Source organism: Mercurialis annua, linkage group LG4, assembly GCF_937616625.2.
Source record: "Mercurialis annua linkage group LG4, ddMerAnnu1.2, whole genome shotgun sequence".
Lineage (NCBI taxonomy): Eukaryota > Viridiplantae > Streptophyta > Magnoliopsida > Malpighiales > Euphorbiaceae > Mercurialis > Mercurialis annua.
Genome location: NC_065573.1, coordinates 5,893,056 through 5,907,274, shown reverse-complemented (window position 1 = coordinate 5,907,274; position 14,219 = coordinate 5,893,056).

Genomic DNA, 14,219 nt, shown 5'->3' with positions numbered 1-14,219 from the left:
AGCCTAACGTTTACAAACGTTACAAAACAAATCCAAACGTTTCACTTTTTAGCGATTTAAGCTAAATGTTTACAAACGTTTCAAAACAAAACCAAACGTTTAACCTTTTTTGCAATTTAAGCCAAACGCTTACAAACGTTACGAAACAAATCCAAGCATTTCTCCTTTGTAGCAATTTCAGCCGAACGTTTATAAACATTCCGAAAAAAATTCAAGCGTTTCACCCTTCTAGTAATTTAAGCTAAACATTTACAAACGTTACAAAACAAATCCAAGTGTTTCACCTTTTTAGCAATTTAAGCCGAACGTTTACAAATGTTTCAAAATAAAACCAAACGTTTCGCCTTTTTAGCAGTTTAAGCCAATCGTTTACAAACGTTACCAAACAAATCGAAACGTTTCCCCATTATAGCGATTTAAGCCAAACGTTTAAAACGTTACAAAACAAATCCAAACGTTTCACCTTTTTAGCAATATATGCCAAACGTCTACAAACGTTGCAAAATAAATCCAAACGTTTCACCTTTTAAGAAATTAAAGTCAAACGTTTACAAACGTTACGTAACAAATCCAAACGTTTCACCTTTTTAGCGATTGAAGTCAAACGTTTACAAACGTTGCGAAACAAATACAAACGTTTCCCATTTTTAGTAATTTAAGCCAAACGTTTACAAACGTTACGAAACAAAAACAAAGCGTTTCGCCTTTTTAACAGTTTAAGCCAATCATTTACAAACGTAATGAAACAAATTCAAGTGTTTCACCTTTTTACCAATTTAAGCCAAACGTTTACAAACGTTACGAAACAAATCCAAGCGTTTCACCTTTATATCAATTTAAGCCTAAGGTTTAAAAACTTTACGAAGCAAATCTAAACATTTCACCTTATTAGCGATTTAGGCCAAACATTTACAAACGGTACGAAACAAATCCAAACGTTTCCCCTTTTTAGCAATTTAAGCCAAACGTTTAGATCGCTAAAAAGGTGAAATGTTTTGTTTTGTTGCGTAATGTTTGTAAAAGTTCGGTTTAAATCGCTAAAAAGGTGAAACGTTTGGATTTATTCTGTAACGTTTGTAAACGTTTGGATTAAATTGCTAAAAAGGTGAAACGTTTGGATTTGTTTTGTAATGTTTGTAAACGTTTGGTTTAAATCGCTAAAAAGGTGAAATGTTTGGATTTGTTTCGTAGCGTTAGTAAACGTTTGGCTTAAATCGCTAAAATGATGAAACGTTTGGATTTGTTTCGTAACGTTTGTAAACGTTTGGCTTAAATCGCGAAAAAGGGGAAACGCTTGGCTTTGTTTCATTACGTTTGTAAACGTTTGGCTTAAATTGACAAAAAGGTGAAACGTTTGGATTTGTTTTATAACGTTTGTAAACGTTTGGCTTAAATTGCTAAAAAGGGGAAACGTTTGGATTTGTTTTGTAACGTTTGTAAACGTTTGACTTAAATTTCTAGAAAGGTTAATTGTTTGGTTTTGTTTCATAACATTTGTAAACATTACGAAATGTTTGCATTTGTTTTGTAACATTTTAAACGTGGCTTAATTCGCTAAAAAGGTGAAACGTTTGGTTTTCTATCGTAACGTTTGTAAACGATTGGCTTAAATTGCTAAAAAGGTTGAACGTTTTGTTTTGTTTCATAACGTTTGTAAGCGTTACGAAACATTTGGATTTGTTTCGTAACGTTTTAAAGGTTTCGCTTAAATCGCTAAAATGGAGAAACTTTTGGATTTCTTTCGTAACGTTTGTAAACGTTTGGCTTAAATCTCTAAAAAGGTGAAACGCTTGGATTTGTTTCGTAACATTTGTAATTGTTTGGCTTAAATCGCTAAAAAGGTGAAAAGTCTAGATTTGTTTCGTATCGTTTGTAAACTTTTGGCTTAAATTTCTAAAAAGGTGAAATGTTTGGATTTGTTTCAAAACGTTGTAAACGTTTGGCATAAATCGCTAAAAAGGGGAAACGTTTGGATTTGTTTTGTAATGTTGGTAAATGTTCGGCTGAAATTGCTAAAAAGGTGAAACGTTTGGTTTTGTTTTATAACTTTTGTAATCGTTCGGCTTAAATCGCTAAAAAGGTGAAACTTTTGGTTTTATTTATTATAATTTGTAAACGTGGCTTAAATTGCTAAAAGGTGAAACGTTTGGATTTGTTTCATAACGTTTTAAATACAAGTGTTTCAAACATTACGAAATAAAACCAAACGTTTACAAACGTTACGAAACAAAGCGATGAATTTCAACTTTTTAGCAAGGTAAGCCAAACGTTACGAAACAAATCCAAATGTTTTGCCTTTTGAGCGATTGAAGCCAAACGTTTACGAACATTACGAACTAAAACCAAACGTTTCCCCATTTTAGAGATTTAAGCAAAACGTGTACAAGCGTTACGAAACAAATCCAAGTGTTTCACCTTTTTAGCAATTTAAGCTAAACGTTTACAAACGTTACGAAACAAAACCAAACGTTTCACATATTTTGCGATTTAAGCCAAACGTTTATAAATGTTACGAAACAAAACCAAACATTTCATCTTTTTAGCAATTTAAGCCAAACGTTTGTAAACGCTACGAAGCAAATCCAAACGTTTCACCTTTTTACCGATTTTTAAGCCAAAGGTTTACAAACGTTACGTATCAAAACCAAACGTTTCCCATTTTTAGTGATTTATACCAAACGTTTATAAAGGTTACGAAACAAATCCAAATGTTTTCCCATTTTAGCGATTTAAGCTAAACGTTTACAAATGTTACGAAACAAATCCAAGCATTTCCCCATTTTAGCGTTTCAAGCGAAACGTTTACAAACATTACTAAACAAATCCAAACGTTTCACCTTTTTAGCGATTTAAGCAAAACGTTAACAAAAGTTACGAAACAAATCCAAACGTTTCCCCTTTTTAGCGATTTAAGCCAAATGTATACAAACGTTACGAAACAAAAACAAACGTTTCACCTTTTTAGCAATTTAAGCCAAACGTTTATAAGCGTTACGAAATAAATCCAAACGTTTACCCATTTTTGCAATCTAAGCGAAATGTTTAAAACGTTACGAAACAAATCCAAGCGTTTCACCTTTTTAGCAATTTAAGCCAAACATTTACAAACGTTAGGAAACAAAACCAAACGTTTCACTTTTTTAGCCATTTAAGCCGAACGTTTATAAACGTTACGAAACAAATCCAAACGTTTCCCCATTTTTGCGATTTAAGCCAAAAGTTTACAAATGTTACGAAACAAATCCAATCATTTCACCTTATTAGCGATATAAGCCAAGCGTTTACAAACGTCACGAAACAAATCCAAAGGTTTATTTTTTTAGGGATTTAAGCCAAACTTTAACAAACGTTACGAAACAAATCCAAATGTTTCCCATTTTATCGATTGAAGCCAAACATGTACAAACGTTACGAAACAAATCCAAGCGTTTCACCTTTTAAGCAATTTAAGCCAAACATTTGCAAACGACACAAAACAAAACCAAACGTTTCACATTTTTAGTGATATAAGCCAAACGTTTATAAACGTTACGAAACAAATCCAAACGTTTCCCCATTTTAGCGATATAATCCAAACGTTTACAAACGTTACGAAACAAATTCAAGTGTTTCACCTTTTTAGCGATTTAAGCACAGCGAGAGAGCATGCAAGTGCAGGTTTGTTGTGCAAGTCACTATCTTTCTCCGAGAACAGTTTTTCTTTTATTCCAAAACTGTAAAATCAGAATTTCAATCAAATCACACATCGCAATATACTAGACCTTCTATTTCTTTAAGAGGTTTATCTAAAAGATTTGCGTTCTCTGCCCCTGCAGGGGTGTAGTGACAGAAGTTTTGAGAATTCAAGAGACGGTCACGGCGAGACCAACGGCCCTATTGTTCCGATGGGGAGAAGAACCTATGATTAGCTTTTCGGGAAATTTTCAAACGAACAATTTCAATGAAATCTTTCAATTTCTTATTTTACTATGTTCAACTCTATGTATTCGTCTATCCGTAGAGTCTTTACGTCAAGCTTTCCTGAGTGGCCCGGTAGAGGTATTGATATAAGTGTTCACAAAGGTTGGGGTTCGATCTGTTGAGGGTTTCAGTATGAATCTCGCAGATATTTCCAGATCGCGAGACATAGTCTTCTCTACTCTAGTGTCGTAGATTTCTGCCATTTCCGGAAAGCACCAATACATCGCAGGATTCATCATGACAGGAGCTTTTGCTCATGGAGCTGTCTTTTTTATTAGAGATTACAATCCGCGAAGAGAAATTTTAGAGAATGTGTGCTACTCTAAGATTTTATTATCTTTCCTGAATGATAAGGAAAAACAAAATTTAGGTCAAAGAAAAATGTCATTTTGGAGTTTTATCAACAATTTACTTTGGATTTTGCAAACATGCTTATCCAAAAGTGTGAATTCAGACGCTTCGAGATAGACCGCGAAGGATAAGTTAAGAAAGGCCTTTCCGGGGATGCACTTAAAAAGACAATCCTTTTCTTGCTTAGATATGAATGAAGGTCTTCAATTGCCCTATGAAGACTCTCTTTCGCTACGGCTCCGGTGGGTTCCCGTGTCGATACGCACAGCGCCCAGTATCCATCAACGATTCATGTGACTGTATTGATACTTCTAAAATGAGTTTTATCTTCCTGTAGCTACTCTATGAGGAATGTTTTTAAGCGGTGCTAACGGTTTAATAACTATCTTTATCGCTCCTTGCAACGAGCGCAACCCTCGTTTTAGCTGCCACTGTTGAGTTTGGAACTCTGAGCAGACTGCCGGTGATAAGCCGGAGGAAGGTGAGGATGATGTTACAAATGTCACGAAACAAATCCAAACGTTTCACCTTTGTAGCGATTTCAGCTAAACGTTACGAAAAAAATCCAAGCATTTCACCTTTTTAGATATTTAAGCCAAGCATTTTTAAACGTCACGACACAAATCCAAACGTTTCACCTTTTCAGCGATTTAAGCCAAACGTTTACAAACGTTACGAAACAAATCCAAACCTTCCCCCATTTTATCGATTTAAGCCAAACGTGTACAAACGTTACGAAACAAATCCAAGCGTTTCAACTTTTAAGCAATTTAAGCCAAACGTTTAGAAACGTTACGAAACAAAACCAAATGTTTCACCTTTTTAGCAATTTAAGCCAAAGTGAATATACGTTGCGAAACAAATCGAAACGTTTCCCCATTTTAGCGATTTAAGCAAAACGTTTACAAACGTTACGAAACAAATCCAAGCGTTTCATCTTTTTAGCGATTTACGCACAGCGTTTACAAACGTCACGAAACAAATTCAAACGTTTCACTTTTTTAGTGATTTAAGCCAAATGTTTACAAACGCTACGAAACAAATCCAAACGTTTCACCGTTTTAGCGATTTAAGCCAAACATTTTATCACGACCCATTTTCATGAATCGCGACCGGCGCTAGGGTATGGGTATGGTTGTACCAAAACCCGTAGCTAGCCTTACATATAACCTTATAAATACATAACCTGCAAGAAACCAATGCTCGGGGTCAACCGAGACTTCAGCCTAGTTCTAGCAGTTCATAAAATACAACATTTATATAATATATGGTCGATCAATTCCGAGTCTCCAACATAGCATAAATATTTAATAACCCAAGTTATTATATTAATGTCAAAAAAACACTTAAATCAATAGAATAATTCTGATAACAAGTATTAGACAAATACGACTTCTAATTACTACTGCGGTCTAAGAATAAAATCAGTTTAATAGTTTTAATAAAATAAAATAAACCTCCGAGGAAATAAAGAATCGGAGACCAGCTGACTCGCTCAAATCATAACCCTGGAAAATTTGGGAAAACAACGGGGTCAGATATACTGAGATGAGTTCATACAACTATTTACATTTATTAAGTGAAAACCTTTAAAAACCTTAAAACATTTGTAAACCATTTTACCATTATGGATAAGCATTGAAACCCTAAACCACAAATATCTAAATCCAGTTATCGTGTCGGTGAGACGTATCTCCATAACCGATCCCCGACTGTCACTCAAATAAAACACGTGAGTCCCAGGAGACGTATCTTCCACCGGCGCCCTCACTAGGTGAGACGTATCTCTAAAACCTACCTCAAATACCATATATGATCATACCGGTGCGCACGCAGTCTCGATGATGCCCATCGAGTAGCCCGTTCCAATTCAGATCCATAATGCCGAAAAACAGTTCGAAAGCTGTTTATACAATATATATATATATATATATATATATATATATATATATATATATATATATGCAAAAATACAATTTACTTAATAAAGCGGTAAATAGCGATATAAACTCACTGCTTGCTAATCCACGTGATAACTCCTGGCAAGCAGTCTAAACTCGGTTCGCCTCAAAAGCATGAACGGTCGACGGGTCTAGACAAGGTATAAATAATAATTAAAACCAGACCCTAACTCTAGAGATTACTAGACACCATGTAGGACTAGTACAACACGATAGAACCAATGCATAAGCCAACATAGATTAATTACACATACACCAACCATAAGCCAAAACCATAAAATAAGTTAAGTCCTATTGAGTTTCATTTGAAATAAAAATCCGGAAACTTTCCAAACCATTTGGTAAAATATTTCAAAGCCACAATGGTACTTAGCCGAGTCAAATAAGACTTCCAAGCTTAACTCACATGTCGAGCGACCCAAGTCTAACCCGACCCAACATAACCAAGTTGTAAATAAATGTTCAAAATCCGGAATCAAATAATAATTCAAAACCCAAGTTTGAAAAACAAGGAACTCAATATCGCTAAATCAACAATTAACCAACACATAGCAAGTGTTTAAATAAAATCCACAACAAATTAACTTGCTTGAAATGGACAACACAAACCATAGCTTTTATGTAACAATTTAACAAGTCGAGTTATTGATACTTAGAATAACACTTCGCCAAAGTAGTATTCCAAGTAATCTTGTAATCAACATACCAAGACACTACAAGAATTTAACAAATGACATTTGACATAAACAATTTCTATTTTCAGCTTCAATTCCTCTTGTCAAAACATGCCAATTGATCACAATAATCAAACCAATTAACCAACAATTTAATATACACAAACCCCACTAATCAAACTCTATTACTTTGATTTTAAATCATCAATCACATGCTAAATCCATTATTTACAGCCCTATAATCAAGAACAATAAAACAGTTTATAGTATTTCAATTCCCTACAACATTGTAACCATTCAACCTATGGATTTACAACAACCAAGCATGATTTTATTAACTCTAACAACATAGATCCACTTTAAAACATTATGGCAGCCAATGATTCAACTAAAACAGTTTATACAATCCACACAACCTATAATTTGAATCTTTATCACAATAAACAAGATTTAATCCATAACAATGCCAAATACAATGATGCTAGCCAAAACATTATAATTCAACCGAAATCATAAAGAATCAGCCACAACATAAACAAAACTCAAGGCACAACAATCAACAATACCAAGGTAATCTACAACCTAACAATCGCAACGATATAAAACGATTAAAAGCAAAGGAAAAGGGATTAAATACCTTAATAGATCAAAGAGTATAAGAATCTGAAAGATGGGTTGGATTCGAAGCTACAAAATTGATTTGAATGGAAAACCATAAGCCTCAATCTATTAAACTAAGAATTGAGATTGAAAAACAAGATTTAAACCACTTACCAAGAGTTTTGGACACCACAAATCGAAGGAAAAACGCCAAGGAAGTGATTAGAATATGTTTAGGGTTTTAGAAATTGAATATGGGCTGTTTAGGTCGAGTAAAAGTCTATTTAAAGCCTCCAAACGAACCCAACCGGTTTTCTGGCCGGTTCTGCCCAGTAGAACCGGTTATAGAACCGGTTTGCTCACTGAAACCAAACAAATCGAAGTGGACCGGACCTACGGCTTGATCTACCCAGCAGGTCCGGTTCACAGGTCCGGTTGACCCGAAAAAAGGTCAAAATGACGATCCGAACGGTCGAATGAAAGATAATCCTCTTAGGTAAAACATATCCAAAATGCAGCCCGATCCGACGGTTCAATTGGAAGATATGAACGTTTTACTACAACATGGCAGATTTGGAAAACATGCAAACATTGTTTCGATAACAACCTGGAAATAAATCAATTCAACATCAAATACTTAAAGGTTCAAGGGGCACACGTAAGTCATTCAACATGACACAACCAAGGGACCACCTACGCTAATTTGCACATAAATCAATTTGAAAACAAGTCGGAAGCACAACGAGAACATGTCGAAGTGAAAACACAACCAAAGTCCATCACAACCCAAACTTTAATCGGACAACCAACCACCAAAACAAGTTATAAAAATACGGGTTATTACACATTTACAAAAGTTACGAAATAAATCCAAACGTTTCACCTTTTTAGCCATTTAAGCCAAACTTTTACAAACGTTACGAAATAAATCCAAACGTTTCACCTTTTTAGCAGTTTAAGCCAAACGTTTACAAACCTTACAAAACAAATCCAAATGTTTCCCCTTTTTAGCGATTTAAAGTAAACGTTTACAAACGTTACAAAACAAATCCAAATGTTTCACCTTTTCAACGATTGAAGTCAAACGTTTACAAAAGTTACGAAATAAAACAAAACGTTTAACATGTTACGAAACAAATCCAAACGTTTCAACTTTTTTTAGCAATTTAAGCCAAACTTTTACAAACGTTACGAAAAAAATTCAAGTGTTTCACCTTTTTTGCAATTTAAGCCAAACGTTTATAAATATTACGAAACAAATCCAAACGTTTCGCCTTATTAGTGATTGAAGCCAAACATTTATGAACATTACGAAACAAAACCAAACGTGTACAAACGTTACGAAACAAATTCAAGTGTTTCACCTTTTTAGCAATTTAAGCCAAACATTTACAAACGTTACGAAATAAAAGCAAACGTTTTCCATTTTTAGCGATTGAAGTTAAACGTTTATAAACGTTATGAAACAAAACCAAACATTTCATCTTTTTAGCGATTTAAGCCAAACGTTTGTAAACGTTACGAAACAAATCCAAACGTTTCACCTTTTTAGCGATTTAAGCCAAACATATACAAACGATACGGAACAAAACCTAATGTTTCACATTTGTAGCGATTTAAACCAAACGTTTACAAACGTTACGAAACGAATCCAAAATTTTCCTCATTTTAGCAATGTAAGCCAAACGTTACGAAACAAATCCTAGCGTTTCCCCATTTTAGCGATTTAACCCAAATGTTTACTAACGTTATAAAACAAATCCAAACGTTTAACCTTTTTAGCGATTTAAGCCAAACATTTACAAACGTTACGAAACAAATCCAAATGGTTCCCCATTTTAGCGATAGAAGCCAAACGTTTACAAACGTTACAAACAAATCTAAATGGTTCCCCATTTTAGCGATAAAAGCCAAACGTTTACAAACGTTTCAAACAAATCCAAACGTTTCACCTTTTTAGCGATTTTAGCCAAACATTTACAAACGTTATGAAACAAATCCAAACGTTTTCCCTTTTTAGCGATTTAAGCCAAAAGTTTACAAACGTTACGAAACAAATCCAAGTGTTTCACATTTTTTGCGATTTAATCCAAATGTTTACAAACGTTACAAAACAAATCCAAGTTTTTCACCTTTTTAGCAATTTAAGCCGAACGTTTACAAACGTTATGAAAGAAATCTAAATGTTTCCCCTTTATAGTGATTGCAGCCAAACGTTTAGAAACGTTACGAAACAAATTGCAACGTTTCCCAAATTTAGCGATTTATGCCAACCGTTTACAAACGTAATGAAACAAATCCAAACGTTTCACCTTTTTAGCGATTGAAGTCGAACGTTTACAAACGATACGAAATAAAACCAAACGTTTAAAACATTAAGAAACAAATCCAAACGTTTCAACTTTTTTTAGCAATTTAAGCCAAACGTTTACAAACGTTACGATACAAATCCATGTGTTTCACCTTTTTTGCAATTTAAACCAAATCTTTACAAATAATACGAAACAAATCCAAACGTTTCGCCTTATTAGTGATTGAAGCCAAACATTTATGAACATACCGAAACAAAACCAAACTGTCAAGACCCAATTTCATGAATCGTGACCGGCGCTAGGGTATGGGTATGGTCGTACCAAAACCCGTAGCAAGACTTGCGGAAAACAATTAAATATTTAAACCTGCAGAAAACTGCTCGGGGGCAACCGAGACTCCAACCTAAGTCTAGCAATTTATATTACAGTTCTAAAATAAATTACTTAAATATCTGAAATGCTCAACAGCAATGCCTTAAATATAATAATAAAATAATCCAGAGTAAACATGCCAATAATAAATAATCGATCAATCGATAATCACAAAGTGCATTAACAAATGTAATCTATAAACTAGTTCTACTGCGGTCTAAGAGTTTGAAAATAATAACTATTTTAAATAACATAAAACCTCCGAGGAATCAAAGAATCGGAGTGGACCATCTTTTAAATCATAAACCTGGAAAATTTGGGAAAATAACGGGGTCAGATATACTGAGATGAGTTCGCAATACTATTTACATTTATTAAGTTTAAAAACCCTTAAATCAAAACAGTTTATACTAATATACTATGATTATGGAAAACAGTATTGAAATGATCCCAGCGTAAGTATGACATAGCATACTGATAAACCCAGAGTGGCCGGGAACAAATCCTCGTCATAATTATATACCAGCGTAAGCAAGACTTTAGTCTGCCGTTTCCCAGAGTACTCACCGGTGCACACAGTCTCGATACAAGCCTATCAAGTAGCTCGTTTCGATCCAGATCCATAATCCGTAAAAACAGTTCAAAAGCATTTATAATATTAAAATACGATGCGGTACTTAATAAAGCGGTAAATAGCACTACAAACTCACTGCTTGCTTATCCACGTGATCTTGGCAAACAGCTAACCCTGGTTCGACTCCTGAGCGCGAGTAGTCGAAGAGTCTAAAAATAAATCATACGTTAAAATCACTCCAACCCCTAACTCTAGGAATACTAGATACCACGTAGGAATATCACAATTAAACAAACAATTAAGTACATAATAACCCAAGCCAAAATACAACAACATCGAGTAACACAGTATTCAAATAAATAAGACAAGTCTATTGGGTTCCCGCTTTAAAATCCGATCCGGAAAATATTACTTAAATAATATTTAAATAATAACTTAAATTAATTCCTCAAATAGTGGGTTAGCCGAGTTACCAATAACTACCAAACTACCTTACATGTCAGGTGACCCAAGTCTAACCCGACCTAAAATATTTTATCAAAATATAAACCAGAGTTTATAATTCCCAAAAAAAATAACTTCGATAAAATAAATATAGTTATATCCAATTATAAATCATAGTTTATAATTATAGAATCAACTTTGATAAAATAATAAATTAATATTTAAAACGGAATCCAATAGCTTTAACTTCAAGTAACTCATGTTACAACCAATTTAATTAATCAAAATAAATTAAGAAAGACATTCAAAATCTCAAACGTCAAATTGACACGCCCAGTCAATATTTAAAATAAAACTTAATTACCCAAGTAATTAATAAATTCCAACAAAACCCATCGCTGAAATAATTAAATGAATAATTAAAAGATAAATTATAAATTTCGTCACATTGGCACTTTAAGCACAAATCCCAAATTATCAATTAAATAATAATTAATAATAATAATTAATTTAATTTTAAATAACTCAAATATTATTTTTAAGTTTTAAAAATAATATTACTAATTTGACAAACTTTCAAATTAAAATAAAATCCCCAATTCTCATTTAATATAGTCAAAATAAATAATTTAATCTAAAATTATTTAATTATAATAAGATTAATATTGAATCTAAATTTAAAATATTAATGCCCTAAAGCAATTTCAAATTATAAATAATAATATTATTTAAATCGATACTTAATAAGTCGAAACCAATAGTTACAATTAATTTACTTTATTTAAATAAATTAAGAAAATAAATTAAAAATTAATTTATAAATTAATCAATTTGGCACATTAAGCCAAAATTCTCAAAATGATAATTATCCGAGTAATTATCCGATTAAAAGATTAAAATATAAATATCATTTCAAAATATAAAAAAAATCAAAAAAATCAAAACCAAAATCAAAATTATTATAACCAAAACAATTAGAGAACATGAGAAATAGTTCAAAGATAACCTTACGCAAATTTAAAACCAAAAGAATAAAAGAGATAAGCCAACATGAACATGCAGTGCCCAAATCATCATTTGAAATTCAAACATTAGAAAATAAGGAAATTACAATTATCAAACCCATTATATTCAATGAGGAAGTTGCCGCCATTACCAAGCCAAGAAGCAACAATGCAGAACCAAGGAAAACAAGCCAAATAATGAAATCAAAACCAACAGAAGATCCCAAGCCAACAGTAACAAATTCAATTTCTTGATACCTAAGTGATAACCTATTCTCAGCTCAATATTATCTTGAACAAACAAAAACAAACAACCAAAATAACATCAAAATATCATCAATGGCAGCCAAAGCATACTAACATCGACGAAGGATCGAATCCAGCGTGGACCGAATCCCTTTGAAGAAAATCACAGCAACCATGATGAATCAACTCCATGGTCTCAGATAGACAACAAAATCATAGAAGGACAGCATGAACAATCAACAGGTATAATTTGAACAAAACGGCAGAAACGGTTCAAGAACAACACATTAAGTACAAATAAAAACGATGAAACGACGGCGTGAATAACAAAAAGATTAACGTACCAAATAATGAATTTCAAGCGTAGAATCGTAGATGGTACTGTGAGCTTCAGTTGAGACGAGAAAGATCTTAAAACGATGCTAAAACGAATGAGATATCGATTAAAAACGAAAGAGTCGATCTTGAACAAAACTGGAAAAATTAGCTGAGTAACTCACCGATGCAACCAAGAAGATGAAGAAATTGGACGTGAGAATTTCAGTGTTTTACAATAGGGAATGACGGCTAGGGTTTTTATAATTGTAAAAATAAATTAGGTTTAGAAACGAATATAAATAGGAGGAACAAATAGGAAGGGAACGTGGCAGAATAAGGAAAGAAAGAAAGATATAATTGGTTCCATAATTCATGTTTCAGGACATTAGAAGCCAGGTCTCGTTATAATTTGAGAGAAATATATGGGACTTGCATGGGCCATGCAAGGGAAGCAGAAAATGCTTTTGAGATAACCAAAATAGGCCCAACCTATTTGAACCAAACCAATGACAAACCGAACAATTTACTCAACCCACGAATTGAACCACGAATCCGCAAAACACTTAAGTTATTACTAGAACACAACAATTTTTTTTTAAAATATGGGATATTACACAAATGTGTACAAACGTTACGAAACAAATCCAAGTGTTTCACCTTTTTAGCAATTTAAGCCAAACATTTACAAACGTTACGAAATAAAAGCAAACGTTTCACATTTTTAGCGATTTAAGTCAAACGTTTAGAAACGTTACGAAACAAAAGTAAACGTTTCACCTTTTTAGCGATTTAAGCCAAACGTTTAGAAACATTACAAAACTAATCCAAACGTTTACCTATTTTAGCGATTTAATCCAAACGTTTAAAACTTACGACACAAATCCAAGCATTTCACCTTTTTAGCGATTTAAGCCAAACATTTACAAACGTTACGAAACAAAACCAAACGTTTCGCCTTTTTAGCGATTTAAGCCAAACGTTTATAAACGTTAAGAAACAAATCCAAACGTTTCCCAATTTTAGCGGTTTATGCCAAACATTTACAAACGTGACGAAACAAATCCAAGCGTTTCACCTTTTTAGCGATTTAAGCCAAGCGTTTAAAAACGTCACGAAACAAAACCAAACGTTTCCCCTTTTTAGCGATTTAAGCCAAACATTTACAAACATTACGAAACAAATCCAAACGTTTCCCCATTTTAGCGACTTAAGCCAAACTAAAAAGGTGAAACGTTTGGATTTGTTTCGTAACTTCTGTAAACATTTGGCATAAATTGCTAAAAAGGTGAAACGCTTTGATTTGTTTTGTAATGTATTTATACGTTTGGCTTAAGTTCCTAAAAAGGATAAACGCTTGGATTTGTTTCGTAACGTTTGCAAACGTTTGGCTTAAATTGCTAAAA